Here is a 25,605-nt window from a genome sequence, read left to right as displayed (position 1 = left end):
TTGGCAATTCACTCAAAAATGTTGCCAGACGTTTGCAAATGCTGCCCTGAAAGGTTTGGCGGTCGAAACAGAAGGCTTTTTATCACAGGACAAGAAATCAGCCCTGGACAACTTAACCGGCAGAAAAAGATTTTTTTGAAAAAATCCCTAAGCCCCGGGGTCACAATTTCATCAAAAATCTGACTTTTGGCAATTCACTCAAAAATGTTGCCAGACGTTTGCAAATGCTGCCCTGAAAGGTTTGGCGGTCGAAACAGAAGGCTTTTTATCACAGGACAAGAAATCAGCCCTGGACAACTTAACCGGCAGAAAAAGATTTTTTTGAAAAAATCCCTAAGCCCCGGGGTCACAATTTCATCTAAAATCTGACTTTCGGCAATTCACTCAGAAATGGTGCCAAACAGTTGCAAATGCTCCCCTGAAAGGTTTGGCGGTCGAAACAGAAGGCTTATTATCACAAGAAAATAAATCAGCCCTCGACAACTTAACTGGCAGAAAAAGATCTTTTTGAAAAAATCCCTAAGCCCCGGGGTCACAATTTCATCAAAAATCTGACTTTTGGCAATTCACTCAAAAATCTTGCCAGACGTTTGCAAATGCTCCCCTGAAAGCTTTGGCGGTCGAAACAGAAGGCTTATTATCACAAGAAAAGAAATCAGCCCTCGACAACTTAACTGGAAGAAATGATTTTTTTGAAAAAATCCCTAAGCCCCGGGGTCACAATTTCATCAAACATCTGACTTTCGGCAATTGACTCAAAAATGTTGCTAGACCGTTGCAAATGCTCCCCTGAAAGGTTTGGAGGTCGAAACAGAAGGGTATTTATCACAGGAAAAGAAATCAGCCCTCGACAACTTATCCGGCAGAAAAAGATTTTTTTGAAAAAATCCCTAAGGCCCGGGGTCACAATTTCATGAAAAATCTGACTTTTGGCAATTCACTGAAAAATGTTGCCAGAAGGTTGCAAATGCTCCCCTGAAAGCTTTGGCGGTCGAAACAGAAGGCTTATTATCACAAGAAAAGAAATCAGCCCTCGACAACTTAACCGGCAGAAAAAGATTTTTTGAAAAAATCCCTAAGCCCCGGGGTCACAATTTCATCAAAAATCTGACTTTTGGCAATTCACTCAGAAATGTTGCCAGACGTTTACAAATGCTCCCCTGAAAGGTTTGGCGGTCGAAACAGAAGGCTTATTATCACAAGAAAAGAAATCAGCCATCGACAACTTAACCGGCAGAAAAATATTTTTTGAAAAAATCCCTAAGCCCCGGGGTCACAATTTCATCAAAAATCTGACTTTTGGCAATTCACTCAGAAATGTTGCCAGACGTTTGCAAATGCTCCCCTGAAAGCTTTGGCGGTCGAAACAGAAGGCTTATTATCACAAGAAAAGAAATCAGCCCTCGACAACTTAACCGGCAGAAAAAGATTTTTTTGAAAAAATCCCTAAGTCACAATTTCATCAAAAATCTGACTTTTGGCAATTCACTCAAAAATGTTGCCAGACGTTTGCAAATGCTCCCCTGAAAGCTTTGGCGGTCGAAACAGAAGGCTTTTTATCACAGGACAAGAAATCAGCCCTGGACAACTTAACCGGCAGAAAAAGATTTTTTTGAAAAAATCCCTAAGCCCCGGGGTCACAATTTCATAAAAAATCTGACTTTCGGCAATTCACTCAAAAATGGTGCCAAACGGTTGCAAATGCTCCTCTGAAAGGTTTGGAGGTCGAAACAGAAAGGATTTTATCACAAGAAAAGAAATCAGCCCTCGACAACTTAACCCGCAGAAAAAGATTTTTTTGAAAAAATCCCTAAGCCCTGGGGTCACAATTTCATCAAAAATCTGACTCTCGGCAATTCACTCAAAAATGGTGCCAAAAGGTTGCAAATGCTCCCCTGAAAGGTTTGGCGGTCGAAACAGAAGGCTTATTATCACAAGAAAAGAAATCAGCCCTCGACAACTTAACCGGCAGAAAAAGATTTTTTTGAAAAAATCCCTAAGCCCCGGGGTCACAATTTCATCAAAAATCTGACTTTTGGCAATTCACTCAAAAATGTTTTGCCAGACGTTTGCAAATGCTCCCCTGAAAGCTTTGGCGGTCGAAACAGAAGGCTTATTATCACAAGAAAAGAAATCAGCCCTCGACAACTTAACTGGCAGAAAAAGATTTTTTTGAAAAAATCCCTAAGCCCCGGGGTCACAATTTCATCAAAAATCTGACTTTCGGCAATTCACTCAAAAATGTTGCCAGACGGTTGCCAATGCTCCCCTGAAAGCTCTGGTGGTCGAAACAGAAGGCTTATTATCACAAGAAAAGAAATCAGCCCTCGACAACTTAACCGGCAGAAAAATATTTTTTGAAAAAAACCCTAAGCCCCGGGGTCACAATTTCATCAAAAATCTGACTTTCGGCAATTCACTCAGAAATGTTGCCAGACGGTTGCAAATGCTCCCCTGAAAGATTTGGCGGTCGAAACAGAAGTCTTATTATCACAAGAAAAGAAATCAGCCCTCAACAACTTAACCGGCTGAAAAATATTTTTTGAAAAAATCCCTAAGCCCCGGGGTCACAATTTCATCAAAAATCTGACTTTCGGCAATTCACTCAAAAATGTTGCCAGACGGTTGCCAATGCTCCCCTGAAATCTCTGGCGGTCGAAACAGAAGGCTTATTATCACAAGAAAAGAAATCAGCCCTCGACTACTTAACTGGCAGAAAAAGATTTTTTTGAAAAAATCCCTAAGCCCCGGGGTCACAATTTCATCAAAAATCTGACTTTTGGCAATTCACTCAAAAATGTTGCCAGACGTTTGCAAATGCTGCCCTGAAAGGTTTGGCGGTCGAAACAGAAGGCTTTTTATCACAGGACAAGAAATCAGCCCTGGACAACTTAACCGGCAGAAAAAGATTTTTTTGAAAAAATCCCTAAGCCCCGGGGTCACAATTTCATCAAAAATCTGACTTTTGGCAATTCACTCAAAAATGTTGCCAGACGTTTGCAAATGCTGCCCTGAAAGGTTTGGCGGTCGAAACAGAAGGCTTTTTATCACAGGACAAGAAATCAGCCCTGGACAACTTAACCGGCAGAAAAAGATTTTTTTGAAAAAATCCCTAAGCCCCGGGGTCACAATTTCATCTAAAATCTGACTTTCGGCAATTCACTCAGAAATGGTGCCAAACAGTTGCAAATGCTCCCCTGAAAGGTTTGGCGGTCGAAACAGAAGGCTTATTATCACAATAAAAGAAATCAGCCCTCGACAACTTAACCGGCAGAAAAAGATCTTTTTGAAAAAATCCCTAAGCCCCGGGGTCAAAATTTCATCAAAAATCTGACTTTTGGCAATTCACTCAAAAATCTTGCCAGACGTTTGCAAATGCTCCCCTGAAAGCTTTGGCGGTCGAAACAGAAGGCTTATTATCACAAGAAAAGAAATCAGCCCTCGACAACTTAACTGGAAGAAATATTTTTTTTGAAAAAATCCCTAAGCCCCGGGGTCACAATTTCATCAAACATCTGACTTTCGGCAATTGACTCAAAAATGTTGCTAGACCGTTGCAAATGCTCCCCTGAAAGGTTTGGAGGTCGAAACAGAAGGGTATTTATCACAGGAAAAGAAATCAGCCCTCGACAACTTATCCGGCAGAAAAAGATTTTTTTGAAAAAATCCCTAAGGCCCGGGGTCACAATTTCATCAAAAATCTGACTTTCGGCAATTCACTGAAAAATGTTGCCAGAAGGTTGCAAATGCTCCCCTGAAAGCTTTGGCGGTCGAAACAGAAGGCTTATTATCACAAGAAAAGAAATCAGCCCTCGACAACTTAACTGGCAGAAAAATATTTTTTGAAAAAATCCCTAAGCCCCGGGGTCACAATTTCATCAAAAATCTGACTTTTGGCAATTCACTCAAAAATGTTGCCAGACGGTTGCAAATGCTCCCCTGAAAGGTTTGGCTGTCGAAACAGAAGGCTTATTATCACAAGAAAAGAAATCAGCCCTCGACAACTTAACCGGCAGAAAAATATTTTTTGAAAAAATCCCTAAGCCCCGGGGTCACAATTTCATCAAAAATCTGACTTTTGGCAATTCACTCAGAAATGTTGCCAGACGTTTGCAAATGCTCCCCTGAAAGGTTTGGCGGTCGAAACAGAAGGCTTATTATCACAAGAAAAGAAATCAGCCCTCGACAACTTAACCGGCAGAAAAAGATTTTTTTGAAAAAATCCCTAAGCCCCGGGGTCACAATTTCATCAAAAATCTGACTTTTGGCAATTCACTCAAAAATGTTGCCAGACGTTTGCAAATGCTGCCCTGAAAGGTTTGGCGGTCGAAACAGAAGGCTTTTTATCACAGGACAAGAAATCAGCCCTGGACAACTTAACCGGCAGAAAAAGATTTTTTTGAAAAAATCCCTAAGCCCCGGGGTCACAATTTCATCAAAAATCTGACTTTTGGCAATTCACTCAAAAATGTTGCCAGACGTTTGCAAATGCTGCCCTGAAAGGTTTGGCGGTCGAAACAGAAGGCTTTTTATCACAGGACAAGAAATCAGCCCTGGACAACTTAACCGGCAGAAAAAGATTTTTTTGAAAAAATCCCTAAGCCCCGGGGTCACAATTTCATCTAAAATCTGACTTTCGGCAATTCACTCAGAAATGGTGCCAAACAGTTGCAAATGCTCCCCTGAAAGGTTTGGCGGTCGAAACAGAAGGCTTATTATCACAAGAAAATAAATCAGCCCTCGACAACTTAACTGGCAGAAAAAGATCTTTTTGAAAAAATCCCTAAGCCCCGGGGTCACAATTTCATCAAAAATCTGACTTTTGGCAATTCACTCAAAAATCTTGCCAGACGTTTGCAAATGCTCCCCTGAAAGCTTTGGCGGTCGAAACAGAAGGCTTATTATCACAAGAAAAGAAATCAGCCCTCGACAACTTAACTGGAAGAAATGATTTTTTTGAAAAAATCCCTAAGCCCCGGGGTCACAATTTCATCAAACATCTGACTTTCGGCAATTGACTCAAAAATGTTGCTAGACCGTTGCAAATGCTCCCCTGAAAGGTTTGGAGGTCGAAACAGAAGGGTATTTATCACAGGAAAAGAAATCAGCCCTCGACAACTTATCCGGCAGAAAAAGATTTTTTTGAAAAAATCCCTAAGGCCCGGGGTCACAATTTCATGAAAAATCTGACTTTTGGCAATTCACTGAAAAATGTTGCCAGAAGGTTGCAAATGCTCCCCTGAAAGCTTTGGCGGTCGAAACAGAAGGCTTATTATCACAAGAAAAGAAATCAGCCCTCGACAACTTAACCGGCAGAAAAAGATTTTTTGAAAAAATCCCTAAGCCCCGGGGTCACAATTTCATCAAAAATCTGACTTTTGGCAATTCACTCAGAAATGTTGCCAGACGTTTACAAATGCTCCCCTGAAAGGTTTGGCGGTCGAAACAGAAGGCTTATTATCACAAGAAAAGAAATCAGCCATCGACAACTTAACCGGCAGAAAAATATTTTTTGAAAAAATCCCTAAGCCCCGGGGTCACAATTTCATCAAAAATCTGACTTTTGGCAATTCACTCAGAAATGTTGCCAGACGTTTGCAAATGCTCCCCTGAAAGCTTTGGCGGTCGAAACAGAAGGCTTATTATCACAAGAAAAGAAATCAGCCCTCGACAACTTAACCGGCAGAAAAAGATTTTTTTGAAAAAATCCCTAAGTCACAATTTCATCAAAAATCTGACTTTTGGCAATTCACTCAAAAATGTTGCCAGACGTTTGCAAATGCTCCCCTGAAAGCTTTGGCGGTCGAAACAGAAGGCTTTTTATCACAGGACAAGAAATCAGCCCTGGACAACTTAACCGGCAGAAAAAGATTTTTTTGAAAAAATCCCTAAGCCCCGGGGTCACAATTTCATAAAAAATCTGACTTTCGGCAATTCACTCAAAAATGGTGCCAAACGGTTGCAAATGCTCCTCTGAAAGGTTTGGAGGTCGAAACAGAAAGGATTTTATCACAAGAAAAGAAATCAGCCCTCGACAACTTAACCCGCAGAAAAAGATTTTTTTGAAAAAATCCCTAAGCCCTGGGGTCACAATTTCACCAAAAATCTGACTTTCGGCAATTCACTCAAAAATGTTGCCAGACGTTTGCAAATGCTCCCCTGAAAGCTTTGGCGGTCGAAACAGAAGGCTTATTATCACAAGAAAAGAAATCAGCCCTCGACAACTTAACCGGCAGAAAAATATTTTTTGAAAAAAACCCTAAGCCCCGGGGTCACAATTTCATCAAAAATCTGACTTTTGGCAATTCACTCAAAAATGTTGCCAGACGTTTGCAAATGCTGCCCTGAAAGGTTTGGCGGTCGAAACAGAAGGCTTTTTATCACAGGACAAGAAATCAGCCCTGGACAACTTAACCGGCAGAAAAAGATTTTTTTGAAAAAATCACTAAGCCCCGGGGTCACAATTTCATCAAAAATCTGACTTTTGGCAATTCACTCAAAAATGTTGCCAGACGTTTGCAAATGCTGCCCTGAAAGGTTTGGCGGTCGAAACAGAAGGCTTTTTATCACATGACAAGAAATCAGCCCTGGACAACTTAACCGGCAGAAAAAGATTTTTTTGAAAAAATCCCTAAGCCCCGGGGTCACAATTTCATCAAAAATCTGACTTTTGGCAATTCACTCAAAAATCTTGCCAGACGTTTGCAAATGCTCCCCTGAAAGGTTTGGCGGTCGAAACAGAAGGCTTATTATCACAAGAAAAGAAATCAGCCCTCGACAACTTAACCGGCAGAAAAAGATTTTTTTGAAAAAATCCCTAAGCCCCGGGGTCGCAATTTCATCAAACATCTGACTTTCGGCAATTGACTCAAAAATGTTGCTAGACCGTTGCAAATGCTCCCCTGAAAGGTTTGGAGGTCGAAACAGAAGGGTATTTATCACAGGAAAAGAAATCAGCCCTCGACAACTTATCCGGCAGAAAAAGATTTTTTTGAAAAAATCCCTAAGGCCCGGGGTCACAATTTCATCAAAAATCTGACTTTTGGCAATTCACTCAAAAATGTTGCCAGACGTTTGCAAATGCTCCCCTGAAAGCTTTGGCGGTCGAAACAGAAGGCTTATTATCACAAGAAAAGAAATCAGCCCTCGACAACTTAACTGGCAGAAAAATATTTTTTTGAAAAAATCCCTATGCCCCGGGGTCACAATTTCATCAAAAATCTGACTTTCGGCAATTCACTCAAAAATGTTGCCAGACGTTTGCAAATGCTCCCCTGAAAGCTTTGGCGGTCGAAACAGAAGGCTTATTATCACAAGAAAAGAAATCAGCCCTCGACAACTTAACCGGCAGAAAAATATTTTTTGAAAAAATCCCTAAGCCCCGGGGTCACAATTTCATCAAACATCTGACTTTCGGCAATTGACTCAAAAATGTTGCTAGACCGTTGCAAATGCTCCCCTGAAAGGTTTGGAGGTCGAAACAGAAGGGTATTTATCACAGGAAAAGAAATCAGCCCTCGACAACTTATCCGGCAGAAAAAGATTTTTTTGAAAAAATCCCTAAGCCCCGGGGTCACAATTTCATCAAAAATCTGACTTTCGGCAATTCACTCAAAAATGTTGCCAGAAGGTTGCAAATGCTCCCCTGAAAGGTTTGGCGGTCGAAACAGAAGGCTTATTATCACAAGAAAAGAAATCAGCCCTCGACAACATAACCGGCAGAAAAATATTTTTTGAAAAAATCCCTAAGCCCCGGGGTCACAATTTCATCAAAAATCTGACTTTCGGCAATTCACTCAGAAATGTTGCCAGACGGTTGCAAATGCTCCCCTGAAATCTCTGGCGGTCGAAACAGAAGGCTTTTTATCACAAGAAAAGAAATCAGCCCTCGACAACTTAACCGGCAGAAAAAGATTTTTTTGAAAAAATCCCTAAGCCCCGGGGTCACAATTTCATCAAAAATCTGACTTTCGGCAATTCACTCAAAAATGTTGCCAGACGGTTGCCAATGCTCCCCTGAAAGCTCTGGCGGTCGAAACAGAAGGCTTATTATCACAAGAAAAGAAATCAGCCCTCGACAACTTAACCGGCAGAAAAAGATTTTTTTGAAAAAATCCCTAAGCCCCGGGGTCACAATTTCATCAAAAATCTGACTTTTGGCAATTCACTCAGAAATGTTGCCAGACGTTTGCAAATGCTCCCCTGAAAGGTTTGGCGGTCGAAACAGAAGGCTTATTATCACAAGAAAAGAAATCAGCCCTCGACAACTTAACCGGCAGAAAAAGATTTTTTTGAAAAAATCCCTAAGCCCCGGGGTCACAATTTCATCAAAAATCTGACTTTTGGCAATTCACTCAGAAATGTTGCCAGATGTTTGCAAATGCTCCCCTGAAAGGTTTGGCGGTCGAAACAGAAGGCTTATTATCACAAGAAAAGAAATCAGCCCTCGACAACTTAACCGGCAGAAAAAGATTTTTTTGAAAAAATCCCTAAGCCCCGGGGTCACAATTTCATCAAAAATCTGACTTTCGGCAATTCACTCAAAAATGTTGCCAGAAGCTTGCAAATGCTCCCCTGAAAGCTTTGGCGGTCGAAACAGAAGGCTTATTATCACAAGAAAAGAAATCAGCCCTCGACAACATAACCGGCAGAAAAATATTTTTTGAAAAAATCCCTAAGCCCCGGGGTCACAATTTCATCAAAAATCTGACTTTCGGCAATTCACTCAGAAATGTTGCCAGACGGTTGCAAATGCTCCCCTGAAAGTTTTGGCGGTCGAAACAGAAGGCTTATTATCACAAGAAAAGAAATCAGCCCTCGACAACTTAACCGGTTGAAAAATATTTTTTGAAAAAATCCCTAAGCCCCGGGGTCACAATTACATCAAAAATCTGACATTCGGCAATTCACTCATAAATGTTGCCAGACGGTTGCCAATGCTCCCCTGAAAGCTTTGGCGGTCGAAACAGAACGCTTATTATCACAAGAAAAGAAATCAGCCCTCGACAACTTAACCGGCAGAAAAAGATTTTTTTGAAAAAATCCCTAAGTCACAATTTCATCAAAAATCTGACTTTTGGCAATTCACTCAAAAATGTTGCCAGACGTTTGCAAATGCTCCCCTGAAAGCTTTGGCGGTCGAAACAGAAGGCTTTTTATCACAGGACAAGAAATCAGCCCTGGACAACTTAACCGGCAGAAAAAGATTTTTTTGAAAAAATCCCTAAGCCCCCGGGTCACAATTTCATAAAAAATCTGACTTTCGGCAATTAACTCAAAAATGGTGCCAAACGGTTGCAAATGCTCCTCTGAAAGGTTTGGAGGTCGAAACAGAAAGGATTTTATCACAGGACAAGAAATCAGCCCTCGACAACTTAACCCGCAGAAACAGATTTTTTTGAAAAAATCCCGAAGCCCCGGGGTCACAATTTCATCAAAAATCTGACTCTCGGCAATTCACTCAAAAATGTTTTGCCAGACGTTTGCAAATGCTCCCCTGAAAGCTTTGGCGGTCGAAACAGAAGGCTTATTATCACAAGAAAAGAAATCAGCCCTCGACAACTTAACTGGCAGAAAAAGATTTTTTTGAAAAAATCCCTAAGCCCCGGGGTCACAATTTCACCAAAAATCTGACTTTCGGCAATTCACTCAAAAATGTTGCCAGACGTTTGCAAATGCTCCCCTGAAAGCTTTGGCGGTCGAAACAGAAGGCTTATTATCACAAGAAAAGAAATCAGCCCTCGACAACTTAACCGGCAGAAAAATATTTTTTGAAAAAAACCCTAAGCCCCGGGGTCACAATTTCATCAAAAATCTGACTTTCGGCAATTCACTCAGAAATGTTGCCAGACGGTTGCAAATGCTCCCCTGAAAGATTTGGCGGTCGAAACAGAAGTCTTATTATCACAAGAAAAGAAATCAGCCCTCGACAACTTAACCGGCTGAAAAATATTTTTTGAAAAAATCCCTAAGCCCCGGGGTCACAATTTCATCAAAAATCTGACTTTCGGCAATTCACTCAAAAATGTTGCCAGACGTTTGCAAATACTCCCCTGAAAGCTTTGGCGGTCGAAACAGAAGGCTTATTATCACAAGAAAATAAATCAGCCCTCGACAACTTAACCGGCAGAAAAAGATTTTTTTGAAAAAATCCCTAAGCCCCGGGGAAACAATTTCATCAAAAATCTGACTTTCGGCAATTCACTCAAAAATGTTGCCAGACGGTTGCCAATGCTCCCCTGAAAGCTCTGGCGGTCGAAACAGAAGGCTTATTATCACAAGAAAAGAAATCAGCCCTCGACAACTTAACCGGCAGAAAAAGATTTTTTGAAAAAATCCCTAAGCCCCGGGGTCACAATTTCATCAAAAATCTGACTTTTGGCAATTCACTCAAAAATGTTGCCAGACGTTTGCAAATGCTCCCCTGAAAGGTTTGGCGGTCGAAACAGAAGGCTTATTATCACAAGAAAAGAAATCAGCCCTCGACAACTTAACCGGCAGAAAAATATTTTTTGAAAAAATCCCTAAGCCCCAGGGTCACAATTTCATCAAAAATCTGACTTTCGGAAATTCACTCAAAAATGTTGCCAGACGGTTGCAAATGCTCCCCTGAAAGGTTTGGCTGTCGAAACAGAAGGCTTATTATCACAAGAAAAGAAATCAGCCCTCGACAACTTAACCGGCAGAAAAATATTTTTTGAAAAAATCCCTAAGCCCCGGGGTCACAATTTCATCAAAAATCTGACTTTTGGCAATTCACTCAGAAATGTTGCCAGACGTTTGCAAATGCTCCCCTGAAAGGTTTGGCGGTCGAAACAGAAGGCTTATTATCACAAGAAAAGAAATCAGCCCTCGACAACTTAACCGGCAGAAAAAGATTTTTTTGAAAAAATCCCTAAGCCCCGGGGTCACAATTTCATCAAAAATCTGACTTTTGGCAATTCACTCAAAAATGTTGCCAGACGTTTGCAAATGCTGCCCTGAAAGGTTTGGCGGTCGAAACAGAAGGCTTTTTATCACAGGACAAGAAATCAGCCCTGGACAACTTAACCGGCAGAAAAAGATTTTTTTGAAAAAATCCCTAAGCCCCGGGGTCACAATTTCATCAAAAATCTGACTTTTGGCAATTCACTCAAAAAGGTTGCCAGACGTTTGCAAATGCTGCCCTGAAATGTTTGGCGGTCGAAACAGAAGGCTTTTTATCACAGGACAAGAAATCAGCCCTGGACAACTTAACCGGCAGAAAAAGATTTTTTTGAAAAAATCCCTAAGCCCCGGGGTCACAATTTCATCTAAAATCTGACTTTCGGCAAATCACTCAGAAATGGTGCCAAACAGTTGCAAATGCTCCCCTGAAAGGTTTGGCGGTCGAAACAGAAGGCTTATTATCACAAGAAAAGAAATCAGCCCTCGACAACTTAACCGGCAGAAAAAGATCTTTTTGAAAAAATCCCTAAGCCCCGGGGTCACAATTTCATCAAAAATCTGACTTTTGGCAATTCACTCAAAAATCTTGCCAGACGTTTGCAAATGCTCCCCTGAAAGCTTTGGCGGTCGAAACAGAAGGCTTATTATCACAGGAAAAGAAATCAGCCCTCGACAACTTAACTGGAAGAAATGATTTTTTTGAAAAAATCCCTAAGCCCCGGGGTCACAATTTCATCAAACATCTGACTTTCGGCAATTGACTCAAAAATGTTGCTAGACCGTTGCAAATGCTCCCCTGAAAGGTTTGGAGGTCGAAACAGAAGGGTATTTATCACAGGAAAAGAAATCAACCCTCGACAACTTATCCGGCAGAAAAAAATTTTTTTGAAAAAATCCCTAAGGCCCGGGGTCACAATTTCATCAAAAATCTGACTTTCGGCAATTCACTGAAAAATGTTGCCAGAAGGTTGCAAATGCTCCCCTGAAAGCTTTGGCGGTCGAAACAGAAGGCTTATTATCACAAGAAAAGAAATCAGCCCTCGACAACTTAACTGGCAGAAAAATATTTTTTGAAAAAATCCCTAAGCCCCGGGGTCACAATTTCATCAAAAATCTGACTTTTGGCAATTCACTCAAAAATGTTGCCAGACGGTTGCAAATGCTCCCCTGAAAGGTTTGGCTGTCGAAACAGAAGGCTTATTATCACAAGAAAAGAAATCAGCCCTCGACAACTTAACCGGCAGAAAAATATTTTTTGAAAAAATCCCTAAGCCCCGGGGTCACAATTTCATCAAAAATCTGACTTTTGGCAATTCACGCAGAAATGTTGCCAGACGTTTGCAAATGCTCCCCTGAAAGGTTTGGCGGTCGAAACAGAAGGCTTATTATCACAAGAAAAGAAATCAGCCCTCGACAACTTAACCGGCAGAAAAAGATTTTTTTGAAAAAATCCCTAAGCCCCGGGGTCACAATTTCATCAAAAATCTGACTTTTGGCAATTCACTCAAAAATGTTGCCAGACGTTTGCAAATGCTGCCCTGAAAGGTTTGGCGGTCGAAACTGAAGGCTTTTTATCACAGGACAAGAAATCAGCCCTGGACAACTTAACCGGCAGAAAAAGATTTTTTTGAAAAAATCCCTAAGCCCCGGGGTCACAATTTCATCTAAAATCTGACTTTCGGCAATTCACTCAGAAATGGTGCCAAACAGTTGCAAATGCTCCCCTGAAAGGTTTGGCGGTCGAAACAGAAGGCTTATTATCACAAGAAAAGAAATCAGCCCTCGACAACTTAACCGGCAGAAAAAGATCTTTTTGAAAAAATCCCTAAGCCCCGGGGTCACAATTTCATCAAAAATCTGACTTTTGGCAATTCACTCAAAAATCTTGCCAGACGTTTGCAAATGCTCCCCTGAAAGCTTTGGCGGTCGAAACAGAAGGCTTATTATCACAAGAAAAGAAATCAGCCCTCGACAACTTAACTGGAAGAAATGATTTTTTTGAAAAAATCCCTAAGCCCCGGGGTCACAATTTCATCAAAAATCTGACTTTCGGAAATTCACTCAAAAATGTTGCCAGACGGTTGCAAATGCTCCCCTGAAAGGTTTGGCTGTCGAAACAGAAGGCTTATTATCACAAGAAAAGAAATCAGCCCTCGACAACTTAACCGGCAGAAAAATATTTTTTGAAAAAATCCCTAAGCCCCGGGGTCACAATTTCATCAAAAATCTGACTTTTGGCAATTCACTCAGAAATGTTGCCAGACGTTTGCAAATGCTCCCCTGAAAGGTTTGGCGGTCGAAACAGAAGGCTTATTATCACAAGAAAAGAAATCAGCCCTCGACAACTTAACCGGCAGAAAAAGATTTTTTTGAAAAAATCCCTAAGCCCCGGGGTCACAATTTCATCAAAAATCTGACTTTTGGCAATTCACTCAAAAATGTTGCCAGACGTTTGCAAATGCTGCCCTGAAAGGTTTGGCGGTCGAAACAGAAGGCTTTTTATCACAGGACAAGAAATCAGCCCTGGACAACTTAACCGGCAGAAAAAGATTTTTTTGAAAAAATCCCTAAGCCCCGGGGTCACAATTTCATCAAAAATCTGACTTTTGGCAATTCACTCAAAAAGGTTGCCAGACGTTTGCAAATGCTGCCCTGAAATGTTTGGCGGTCGAAACAGAAGGCTTTTTATCACAGGACAAGAAATCAGCCCTGGACAACTTAACCGGCAGAAAAAGATTTTTTTGAAAAAATCCCTAAGCCCCGGGGTCACAATTTCATCTAAAATCTGACTTTCGGCAAATCACTCAGAAATGGTGCCAAACAGTTGCAAATGCTCCCCTGAAAGGTTTGGCGGTCGAAACAGAAGGCTTATTATCACAAGAAAAGAAATCAGCCCTCGACAACTTAACCGGCAGAAAAAGATCTTTTTGAAAAAATCCCTAAGCCCCGGGGTCACAATTTCATCAAAAATCTGACTTTTGGCAATTCACTCAAAAATCTTACCAGACGTTTGCAAATGCTCCCCTGAAAGCTTTGGCGGTCGAAACAGAAGGCTTATTATCACAGGAAAAGAAATCAGCCCTCGACAACTTAACTGGAAGAAATGATTTTTTTGAAAAAATCCCTAAGCCCCGGGGTCACAATTTCATCAAACATCTGACTTTCGGCAATTGACTCAAAAATGTTGCTAGACCGTTGCAAATGCTCCCCTGAAAGGTTTGGAGGTCGAAACAGAAGGGTATTTATCACAGGAAAAGAAATCAACCCTCGACAACTTATCCGGCAGAAAAAGATTTTTTTGAAAAAATCCCTAAGGCCCGGGGTCACAATTTCATCAAAAATCTGACTTTCGGCAATTCACTGAAAAATGTTGCCAGAAGGTTGCAAATGCTCCCCTGAAAGCTTTGGCGGTCGAAACAGAAGGCTTATTATCACAAGAAAAGAAATCAGCCCTCGACAACTTAACTGGCAGAAAAATATTTTTTGAAAAAATCCCTAAGCCCCGGGGTCACAATTTCATCAAAAATCTGACTTTTGGCAATTCACTCAAAAATGTTGCCAGACGGTTGCAAATGCTCCCCTGAAAGGTTTGGCTGTCGAAACAGAAGGCTTATTATCACAAGAAAAGAAATCAGCCCTCGACAACTTAACCGGCAGAAAAATATTTTTTGAAAAAATCCCTAAGCCCCGGGGTCACAATTTCATCAAAAATCTGACTTTTGGCAATTCACTCAGAAATGTTGCCAGACGTTTGCAAATGCTCCCCTGAAAGGTTTGGCGGTCGAAACAGAAGGCTTATTATCACAAGAAAAGAAATCAGCCCTCGACAACTTAACCGGCAGAAAAAGATTTTTTTGAAAAAATCCCTAAGCCCCGGGGTCACAATTTCATCAAAAATCTGACTTTTGGCAATTCACTCAAAAATGTTGCCAGACGTTTGCAAATGCTGCCCTGAAAGGTTTGGCGGTCGAAACAGAAGGCTTTTTATCACAGGACAAGAAATCAGCCCTGGACAACTTAACCGGCAGAAAAAGATTTTTTTGAAAAAATCCCTAAGCCCCGGGGTCACAATTTCATCTAAAATCTGACTTTCGGCAATTCACTCAGAAATGGTGCCAAACAGTTGCAAATGCTCCCCTGAAAGGTTTGGCGGTCGAAACAGAAGGCTTATTATCACAAGAAAAGAAATCAGCCCTCGACAACTTAACCGGCAGAAAAAGATCTTTTTGAAAAAATCCCTAAGCCCCGGGGTCACAATTTCATCAAAAATCTGACTTTTGGCAATTCACTCAAAAATCTTGCCAGACGTTTGCAAATGCTCCCCTGAAAGCTTTGGCGGTCGAAACAGAAGGCTTATTATCACAAGAAAAGAAATCAGCCCTCGACAACTTAACTGGAAGAAATGATTTTTTTGAAAAAATCCCTAAGCCCCGGGGTCACAATTTCATCAAACATCTGACTTTCGGCAATTGACTCAAAAATGTTGCTAGACCGTTGCAAATGCTCCCCTGAAAGGTTTGGAGGTCGAAACAGAAGGGTATTTATCACAGGAAAAGAAATCAGCCCTCGACAACTTATCCGGCAGAAAAAGATTTTTTTGAAAAAATCCCTAAGGCCCGGGGTCACAATTTCATCAAAAATCTGACTTTCGGCAATTCACTGAAAAATGTTGCCAGAAGGTTGCAAATGCTCCCCTGAAAGCTTTGGCGGTCGAAACAGAAGGCTTATTATCACAAGAAAAGAAATCAGCCCTCGACAACTTAACTGGCAGAAAAATATTTTTTGAAAAAATCCCTAAGCCCCGGGGTCACAATTTCATCAAAAATCTGACTTTTGGCAATTCACTCAAAAATGTTGCCAGACGGTTGCAAATGCTCCCCTGAAAGGTTTGGCTGTCGAAACAGAAGGCTTATTATCACAAGAAAAGAAATCAGCCCTCGACAACTTAACCGGCAGAAAAATATTTTTTGAAAAAATCCCTAAGCCCCGGGGTCACAATTTCATCAAAAATCTGACTTTTGGCAATTCACTCAGAAATGTTGCCAGACGTTTGCAAATGCTCCCCTGAAAGGTTTGGCGGTCGAAACAGAAGGCTTATTATCACAAGAAAAGAAATCAGCCCTCGACAACTTAACCGGCAGAAAAAGATTTTTTTGAAAAAATCCCTAAGCCCCGGGGTCACAATTTCATCAAAAATCTGACTTTTGGCAATTCACTCAAAAATGTTGCCAGACGTTTGCAAATGCTGCCCTGAAAGGTTTGGCGGTCGAAACAGAAGGCTTTTTATCACAGGACAAGAAATCAGCCCTGGACAACTTAACCGGCAGAAAAAGATTTTTTTGAAAAAATCCCTAAGCCCCGGGGTCACAATTTCATCAAAAATCTGACTTTTGGCAATTCACTCAAAAATGTTGCCAGACGTTTGCAAATGCTGCCCTGAAAGGTTTGGCGGTCGAAACAGAAGGCTTTTTATCACAGGACAAGAAATCAGCCCTGGACAACTTAACCGGCAGAAAAAGATTTTTTTGAAAAAATCCCTAAGCTCCGGGGTCACAATTTCATCTAAAATCTGACTTTCGGCAATTCACTCAGAAATGGTGCCAAACAGTTGCAAATGCTCCCCTGAAAGGTTTGGCGGTCGAAACAGAAGGCTTATTATCACAAGAAAAGAAATCAGCCCTCGACAACTTAACCGGCAGAAAAAGATCTTTTTGAAAAAATCCCTAAGCCCCGGGGTCACAATTTCATCAAAAATCTGACTTTTGGCAATTCACTCAAAAATCTTGCCAGACGTTTGCAAATGCTCCCCTGAAAGCTTTGGCGGTCGAAACAGAAGGCTTATTATCACAAGAAAAGAAATCAGCCCTCGACAACTTAACTGGAAGAAATGATTTTTTTGAAAAAATCCCTAAGCCCCGGGGTCACAATTTCATCAAACATCTGACTTTCGGCAATTGACTCAAAAATGTTGCTAGACCGTTGCAAATGCTCCCCTGAAAGGTTTGGAGGTCGAAACAGAAGGGTATTTATCACAGGAAAAGAAATCAACCCTCGACAACTTATCCGGCAGAAAAAAATTTTTTTGAAAAAATCCCTAAGGCCCGGGGTCACAATTTCATCAAAAATCTGACTTTCGGCAATTCACTGAAAAATGTTGCCAGAAGGTTGCAAATGCTCCCCTGAAAGCTTTGGCGGTCGAAACAGAAGGCTTATTATCACAAGAAAAGAAATCAGCCCTCGACAACTTAACTGGCAGAAAAATATTTTTTGAAAAAATCCCTAAGCCCCGGGGTCACAATTTCATCAAAAATCTGACTTTTGGCAATTCACTCAAAAATGTTGCCAGACGGTTGCAAATGCTCCCCTGAAAGGTTTGGCTGTCGAAACAGAAGGCTTATTATCACAAGAAAAGAAATCAGCCCTCGACAACTTAACCGGCAGAAAAATATTTTTTGAAAAAATCCCTAAGCCCCGGGGTCACAATTTCATCAAAAATCTGACTTTTGGCAATTCACTCAGAAATGTTGCCAGACGTTTGCAAATGCTCCCCTGAAAGGTTTGGCGGTCGAAACAGAAGGCTTATTATCACAAGAAAAGAAATCAGCCCTCGACAACTTAACCGGCAGAAAAAGATTTTTTTGAAAAAATCCCTAAGCCCCGGGGTCACAATTTCATCAAAAATCTGACTTTTGGCAATTCACTCAAAAATGTTGCCAGACGTTTGCAAATGCTGCCCTGAAAGGTTTGGCGGTCGAAACTGAAGGCTTTTTATCACAGGACAAGAAATCAGCCCTGGACAACTTAACCGGCAGAAAAAGATTTTTTTGAAAAAATCCCTAAGCCCCGGGGTCACAATTTCATCTAAAATCTGACTTTCGGCAATTCACTCAGAAATGGTGCCAAACAGTTGCAAATGCTCCCCTGAAAGGTTTGGCGGTCGAAACAGAAGGCTTATTATCACAAGAAAAGAAATCAGCCCTCGACAACTTAACCGGCAGAAAAAGATCTTTTTGAAAAAATCCCTAAGCCCCGGGGTCACAATTTCATCAAAAATCTGACTTTTGGCAATTCACTCAAAAATCTTGCCAGACGTTTGCAAATGCTCCCCTGAAAGCTTTGGCGGTCGAAACAGAAGGCTTATTATCACAAGAAAAGAAATCAGCCCTCGACAACTTAACTGGAAGAAATGATTTTTTTGAAAAAATCCCTAAGCCCCGGGGTCACAATTTCATCAAAAATCTGACTTTCGGAAATTCACTCAAAAATGTTGCCAGACGGTTGCAAATGCTCCCCTGAAAGGTTTGGCTGTCGAAACAGAAGGCTTATTATCACAAGAAAAGAAATCAGCCCTCGACAACTTAACCGGCAGAAAAATATTTTTTGAAAAAATCCCTAAGCCCCGGGGTCACAATTTCATCAAAAATCTGACTTTTGGCAATTCACTCAGAAATGTTGCCAGACGTTTGCAAATGCTCCCCTGAAAGGTTTGGCGGTCGAAACAGAAGGCTTATTATCACAAGAAAAGAAATCAGCCCTCGACAACTTAACCGGCAGAAAAAGATTTTTTTGAAAAAATCCCTAAGCCCCGGGGTCACAATTTCATCAAAAATCTGACTTTTGGCAATTCACTCAAAAATGTTGCCAGACGTTTGCAAATGCTGCCCTGAAAGGTTTGGCGGTCGAAACAGAAGGCTTTTTATCACAGGACAAGAAATCAGCCCTGGACAACTTAACCGGCAGAAAAAGATTTTTTTGAAAAAATCCCTAAGCCCCGGGGTCACAATTTCATCAAAAATCTGACTTTTGGCAATTCACTCAAAAAGGTTGCCAGACGTTTGCAAATGCTGCCCTGAAATGTTTGGCGGTCGAAACAGAAGGCTTTTTATCACAGGACAAGAAATCAGCCCTGGACAACTTAACCGGCAGAAAAAGATTTTTTTGAAAAAATCCCTAAGCCCCGGGGTCACAATTTCATCTAAAATCTGACTTTCGGCAAATCACTCAGAAATGGTGCCAAACAGTTGCAAATGCTCCCCTGAAAGGTTTGGCGGTCGAAACAGAAGGCTTATTATCACAAGAAAAGAAATCAGCCCTCGACAACTTAACCGGCAGAAAAAGATCTTTTTGAAAAAATCCCTAAGCCCCGGGGTCACAATTTCATCAAAAATCTGACTTTTGGCAATTCACTCAAAAATCTTACCAGACGTTTGCAAATGCTCCCCTGAAAGCTTTGGCGGTCGAAACAGAAGGCTTATTATCACAGGAAAAGAAATCAGCCCTCGACAACTTAACTGGAAGAAATGATTTTTTTGAAAAAATCCCTAAGCCCCGGGGTCACAATTTCATCAAACATCTGACTTTCGGCAATTGACTCAAAAATGTTGCTAGACCGTTGCAAATGCTCCCCTGAAAGGTTTGGAGGTCGAAACAGAAGGGTATTTATCACAGGAAAAGAAATCAACCCTCGACAACTTATCCGGCAGAAAAAGATTTTTTTGAAAAAATCCCTAAGGCCCGGGGTCACAATTTCATCAAAAATCTGACTTTCGGCAATTCACTGAAAAATGTTGCCAGAAGGTTGCAAATGCTCCCCTGAAAGCTTTGGCGGTCGAAACAGAAGGCTTATTATCACAAGAAAAGAAATCAGCCCTCGACAACTTAACTGGCAGAAAAATATTTTTTGAAAAAATCCCTAAGCCCCGGGGTCACAATTTCATCAAAAATCTGACTTTTGGCAATTCACTCAAAAATGTTGCCAGACGGTTGCAAATGCTCCCCTGAAAGGTTTGGCTGTCGAAACAGAAGGCTTATTATCACAAGAAAAGAAATCAGCCCTCGACAACTTAACCGGCAGAAAAATATTTTTTGAAAAAATCCCTAAGCCCCGGGGTCACAATTTCATCAAAAATCTGACTTTTGGCAATTCACTCAGAAATGTTGCCAGACGTTTGCAAATGCTCCCCTGAAAGGTTTGGCGGTCGAAACAGAAGGCTTATTATCACAAGAAAAGAAATCAGCCCTCGACAACTTAACCGGCAGAAAAAGATTTTTTTGAAAAAATCCCTAAGCCCCGGGGTCACAATTTCATCAAAAATCTGACTTTTGGCAATTCACTCAAAAATGTTGCCAGACGTTTGCAAATGCTGCCCTGAAAGGTTTGGCGGTCGAAACAGAAGGCTTTTTATCACAGGACAAGAAATCAGCCCTGGACAACTTAACCGGCAGAAAAAGATTTTTTTGAAAAAATCCCTAAGCCCCGGGGTCACAATTTCATCTAAAATCTGACTTTCGGCAATTCACTCAGAAATGGTGCCAAACAGTTGCAAATGCTCCCCTGAAAGGTTTGGCGGTCGAAACAGAAGGCTTATTATCACAAGAAAAGAAATCAGCCCTCGACAACTTAACCGGCAGAAAAAGATCTTTTTGAAAAAATCCCTAAGCCCCGGGGTCACAATTTCATCAAAAATCTGACTTTTGGCAATTCACTCAAAAATCTTGCCAGACGTTTGCAAATGCTCCCCTGAAAGCTTTGGCGGTCGAAACAGAAGGCTTATTATCACAAGAAAAGAAATCAGCCCTCGACAACTTAACTGGAAGAAATGATTTTTTTGAAAAAATCCCTAAGCCCCGGGGTCACAATTTCATCAAACATCTGACTTTCGGCAATTGACTCAAAAATGTTGCTAGACCGTTGCAAATGCTCCCCTGAAAGGTTTGGAGGTCGAAACAGAAGGGTATTTATCACAGGAAAAGAAATCAGCCCTCGACAACTTATCCGGCAGAAAAAGATTTTTTTGAAAAAATCCCTAAGGCCCGGGGTCACAATTTCATCAAAAATCTGACTTTCGGCAATTCACTGAAAAATGTTGCCAGAAGGTTGCAAATGCTCCCCTGAAAGCTTTGGCGGTCGAAACAGAAGGCTTATTATCACAAGAAAAGAAATCAGCCCTCGACAACTTAACTGGCAGAAAAATATTTTTTGAAAAAATCCCTAAGCCCCGGGGTCACAATTTCATCAAAAATCTGACTTTTGGCAATTCACTCAAAAATGTTGCCAGACGGTTGCAAATGCTCCCCTGAAAGGTTTGGCTGTCGAAACAGAAGGCTTATTATCACAAGAAAAGAAATCAGCCCTCGACAACTTAACCGGCAGAAAAATATTTTTTGAAAAAATCCCTAAGCCCCGGGGTCACAATTTCATCAAAAATCTGACTTTTGGCAATTCACTCAGAAATGTTGCCAGACGTTTGCAAATGCTCCCCTGAAAGGTTTGGCGGTCGAAACAGAAGGCTTATTATCACAAGAAAAGAAATCAGCCCTCGACAACTTAACCGGCAGAAAAAGATTTTTTTGAAAAAATCCCTAAGCCCCGGGGTCACAATTTCATCAAAAATCTGACTTTTGGCAATTCACTCAAAAATGTTGCCAGACGTTTGCAAATGCTGCCCTGAAAGGTTTGGCGGTCGAAACAGAAGGCTTTTTATCACAGGACAAGAAATCAGCCCTGGACAACTTAACCGGCAGAAAAAGATTTTTTTGAAAAAATCCCTAAGCCCCGGGGTCACAATTTCATCAAAAATCTGACTTTTGGCAATTCACTCAAAAATGTTGCCAGACGTTTGCAAATGCTGCCCTGAAAGGTTTGGCGGTCGAAACAGAAGGCTTTTTATCACAGGACAAGAAATCAGCCCTGGACAACTTAACCGGCAGAAAAAGATTTTTTTGAAAAAATCCCTAAGCTCCGGGGTCACAATTTCATCTAAAATCTGACTTTCGGCAATTCACTCAGAAATGGTGCCAAACAGTTGCAAATGCTCCCCTGAAAGGTTTGGCGGTCGAAACAGAAGGCTTATTATCACAAGAAAAGAAATCAGCCCTCGACAACTTAACCGGCAGAAAAAGATCTTTTTGAAAAAATCCCTAAGCCCCGGGGTCACAATTTCATTAAAAATCTGACTTTTGGCAATTCACTCAAAAATCTTGCCAGACGTTTGCAAATGCTCCCCTGAAAGCTTTGGCGGTCGAAACAGAAGGCTTATTATCACAAGAAAAGAAATCAGCCCTCGACAACTTAACTGGAAGAAATGATTTTTTTGAAAAAATCCCTAAGCCCCGGGGTCACAATTTCATCAAACATCTGACTTTCGGCAATTGACTCAAAAATGTTGCTAGACCGTTGCAAATGCTCCCCTGAAAGGTTTGGAGGTCGAAACAGAAGGGTATTTATCACAGGAAAAGAAATCAGCCCTCGACAACTTATCCGGCAGAAAAAGATTTTTTTGAAAAAATCCCTAAGGCCCGGGGTCACAATTTCATCAAAAATCTGACTTTCGGCAATTCACTGAAAAATGTTGCCAGAAGGTTGCAAATGCTCCCCTGAAAGCTTTGGCGGTCGAAACAGAAGGCTTATTATCACAAGAAAAGAAATCAGCCCTCGACAACTAAACTGGCAGAAAAATATTTTTTGAAAAAATCCCTAAGCCCCGGGGTCACAATTTCATCAAAAATCTGACTTTTGGCAATTCACTCAAAAATGTTGCCAGACGTTTACAAATGCTCCCCTGAAAGGTTTGGCGGTCGAAACAGAAGGCTTATTATCACAAGAAGAGAAATCAGCCCTCGACAACTTAACCGGCAGAAAAATATTTTTTGAAAAAATCCCTAAGCCCCGGGGTCACAATTTCATCAAAAATCTGACTTTTGGCAATTCACTCAGAAATGTTGCCAGACGTTTGCAAATGCTCCCCTGAAAGCTTTGGCGGTCGAAACAGAAGGCTTATTATCACAAGAAAAGAAATCAGCCCTCGACAACTTAACCGGCAGAAAAAGATTTTTTGAAAAAATCCCTAAGCCCCGGGGTCACAATTTCATCAAAAATCTGACTTTTGGCAATTCACTCAAAAATGTTGCCAGACGTTTGCAAATGCTCCCCTGAAAGGTTTGGCGGTCGAAACAGAAGGCTTATTATCACAAGAAAAGAAATCAGCCCTCGACAACTTAACCGGCAGAAAAAGATTTTTTTGAAAAAATCCCTAAGTCACAATTTCATCAAAAATCTGACTTTTGGCAATTCACTCAAAAATGTTGCCAGACGTTTGCAAATGCTCCCCTGAAAGCTTTGGCGGTCAAAACAGAAGGCTTTTTATCACAGGACAAGAAATCAGCCCTGGACAACTTAACCGGCAGAAAAAGATTTTTTTGAAAAAATCCCTAAGCCCCGGGGTCACAATTTCAAAAAAAATCTGACTTTCGGCAATTCACTCAAAAATGGTGCCAAACGGTTGCAAATGCTCCTCTGAAAGGTTTGGAGGTCGAAACAGAAAGGATTTTATCACAGGACAAGAAATCAGCCCTCGACAATTTAACCCGCAGAAACAGATTTTTTTGAAAAAATCCCGAAGCCCCGGGGTCACAATTTCATCAAAAATCTGACTCTCGGCAATTCACTCAAAAATGGTGCCAAACGGTTGCAAATGCTCCCCTGAAAGGTTTGGCGGTCGAAACAGAAGGCTTATTATCACAAGAAAAGAAATCAGCCCTCGACAACTTAACCGGCAGAAAAAGATTTTTTTGAAAAAATCCCTAAGCCCCGGGGTCACAATTTCATCAAAAATCTGACTTTTGGCAATTCACTCAAAAATGTTTTGCCAGACGTTTGCAAATGCTCCCCTGAAAGCTTTGGCGGTCGAAACAGAAGGCTTATTATCACAAGAAAAGAAATCAGCCCTCGACAACTTAACTGGCAGAAAAAGATTTTTTTGAAAAAATCCCTAAGCCCCGGGGTCACAATTTCACCAAAAATCTGACTTTCGGCAATTCACTCAAAAATGTTGCCAGACGTTTGCAAATGCTTCCCTGAAAGCTTTGGCGGTCGAAACAGAAGGCTTATTATCACAAGAAAAGAAATCAGCCCTCGACAACTTAACTGGCAGAAAAATATTTTTTGAAAATCTGACTTTCGGCAATTCACTCAGAAATGTTGCCAGACGGTTGCAAATGCTCCCCTGAAAGATTTGGCGGTCGAAACAGAAGTCTTATTATCACAAGAAAAGAAATCAGCCCTCGACAACTTAACCGGCTGAAAAATATTTTTTGAAAAAATCCCTAAGCCCCGGGGTCACAATTTCATCAAAAATCTGACTTTTGGCAATTCACTCAAAAATGTTGCCAGACGTTTGCAAATGCTACCCTGAAAGGTTTGGCGGTCGAAACAGAAGGCTTTTTATCACAGGACAAGAAATCAGCCCTGGACAACTTAACCGTCAGAAAAAGATTTTTTTGAAAAAATCCCTAAGCCCCGGGGTCACAATTTCATCAAAAATCTGACTTTTGGCAATTCACTCAAAAATGTTGCCAGACGTTTGCAAATGCTGCCCTGAAAGGTTTGGCGGTCGAAACAGAAGGCTTTTTATCACAGGACAAGAAATCAGCCCTGGACAACTTAACCGGCAGAAAAAGATTTTTTTGAAAAAATCCCTAAGCCCCGGGGTCACAATTTCATCTAAAATCTGACTTTCGGCAATTCACTCAGAAATGGTGCCAAACAGTTGCAAATGCTCCCCTGAAAGGTTTGGCGGTCGAAACAGAAGGCTTATTATCACAAGAAAAGAAATCAGCCCTCGACAACTTAACCGGCAGAAAAAGATCTTTTTGAAAAAATCCCTAAGCCCCGGGGTCACAATTTCATCAAAAATCTGACTTTTGGCAATTCACTCAAAAATCTTGCCAGACGTTTGCAAATGCTCCCCTGAAAGGTTTGGCGGTCGAAACAGAAGGCTTATTATCACAAGAAAAGAAATCAGCCCTCGACAACATAACCGGCAGAAAAATATTTTTTGAAAAAATCCCTAAGCCCCGGGGTCACAATTTCATCAAAAATCTGACTTTCGGCAATTCACTCAGAAATGTTGCCAGACGGTTGCAAATGCTCCCCTGAAAGTTTTGGCGGTCGAAACAGAAGGCTTATTATCACAAGAAAAGAAATCAGCCCTCGACAACTTAACCGGCTGAAAAATATTTTTTGAAAAAATCCCTAAGCCCCGGGGTCACAATTTCATCAAAAATCTGACTTTCGGCAATTCACTCAAAAATGTTGCCAGACGGTTGCCAATGCTCCCCTGAAAGCTCTGGCGGTCGAAACAGAAGGCTTATTATCACAAGAAAAGAAATCAGCCCTCGACAACTTAACCGGCAGAAAAAGATTTTTTTGAAAAAATCCCTAAGCCCCGGGGTCACAATTTCATCAAAAATCTGACTTTTGGCAATTCACTCAGAAATGTTGCCAGACGTTTGCAAATGCTCCCCTGAAAGGTTTGGCGGTCGAAACAGAAGGCTTATTATCACAAGAAAAGAAATCAGCCCTCGACAACTTAACCGGCAGAAAAGATTTTTTTGAAAAAATCCCTAAGCCCCGGGGTCACAATTTCATCAAAAATCTGACTTTTGGCAATTCACTCAGAAATGTTGCCAGACGTTTGCAAATGCTCCCCTGAATGGTTTGGCGGTCGAAACAGAAGGCTTATTATCACAAGAAAAGAAAAGAAATCAGCCCTCGACAACTTAACCGGCAGAAAAAGATTTTTTTGAAAAAATCCCTAAGCCCCGGGGTCACAATTTCATCAAAAATCTGACTTTTGGCAATTCACTCAAAAATGTTGCCAGACGTTTGCAAATGCTCCC

General features: G+C 41.2%; 1 long non-coding RNA gene across 4 annotated transcripts in view; it reads right to left on the bottom strand.

The window, feature by feature from the left end:
• Window positions 1-25,605, bottom strand: part of LOC310744249 — a 604,604-nt gene that overhangs the window by 466,660 nt on the left and 112,339 nt on the right. The gene's annotated exons all lie outside the window — the stretch shown is intronic.

The sequence above is a fragment of the Podarcis filfolensis genome (genome assembly GCF_964270895.1).
Source record: "Podarcis filfolensis genome assembly, chromosome: 10".
NCBI classification, from domain to species: domain Eukaryota; kingdom Metazoa; phylum Chordata; class Lepidosauria; order Squamata; family Lacertidae; genus Podarcis; species Podarcis filfolensis.
This window is presented reverse-complemented; position numbering and strand designations above follow the sequence as displayed.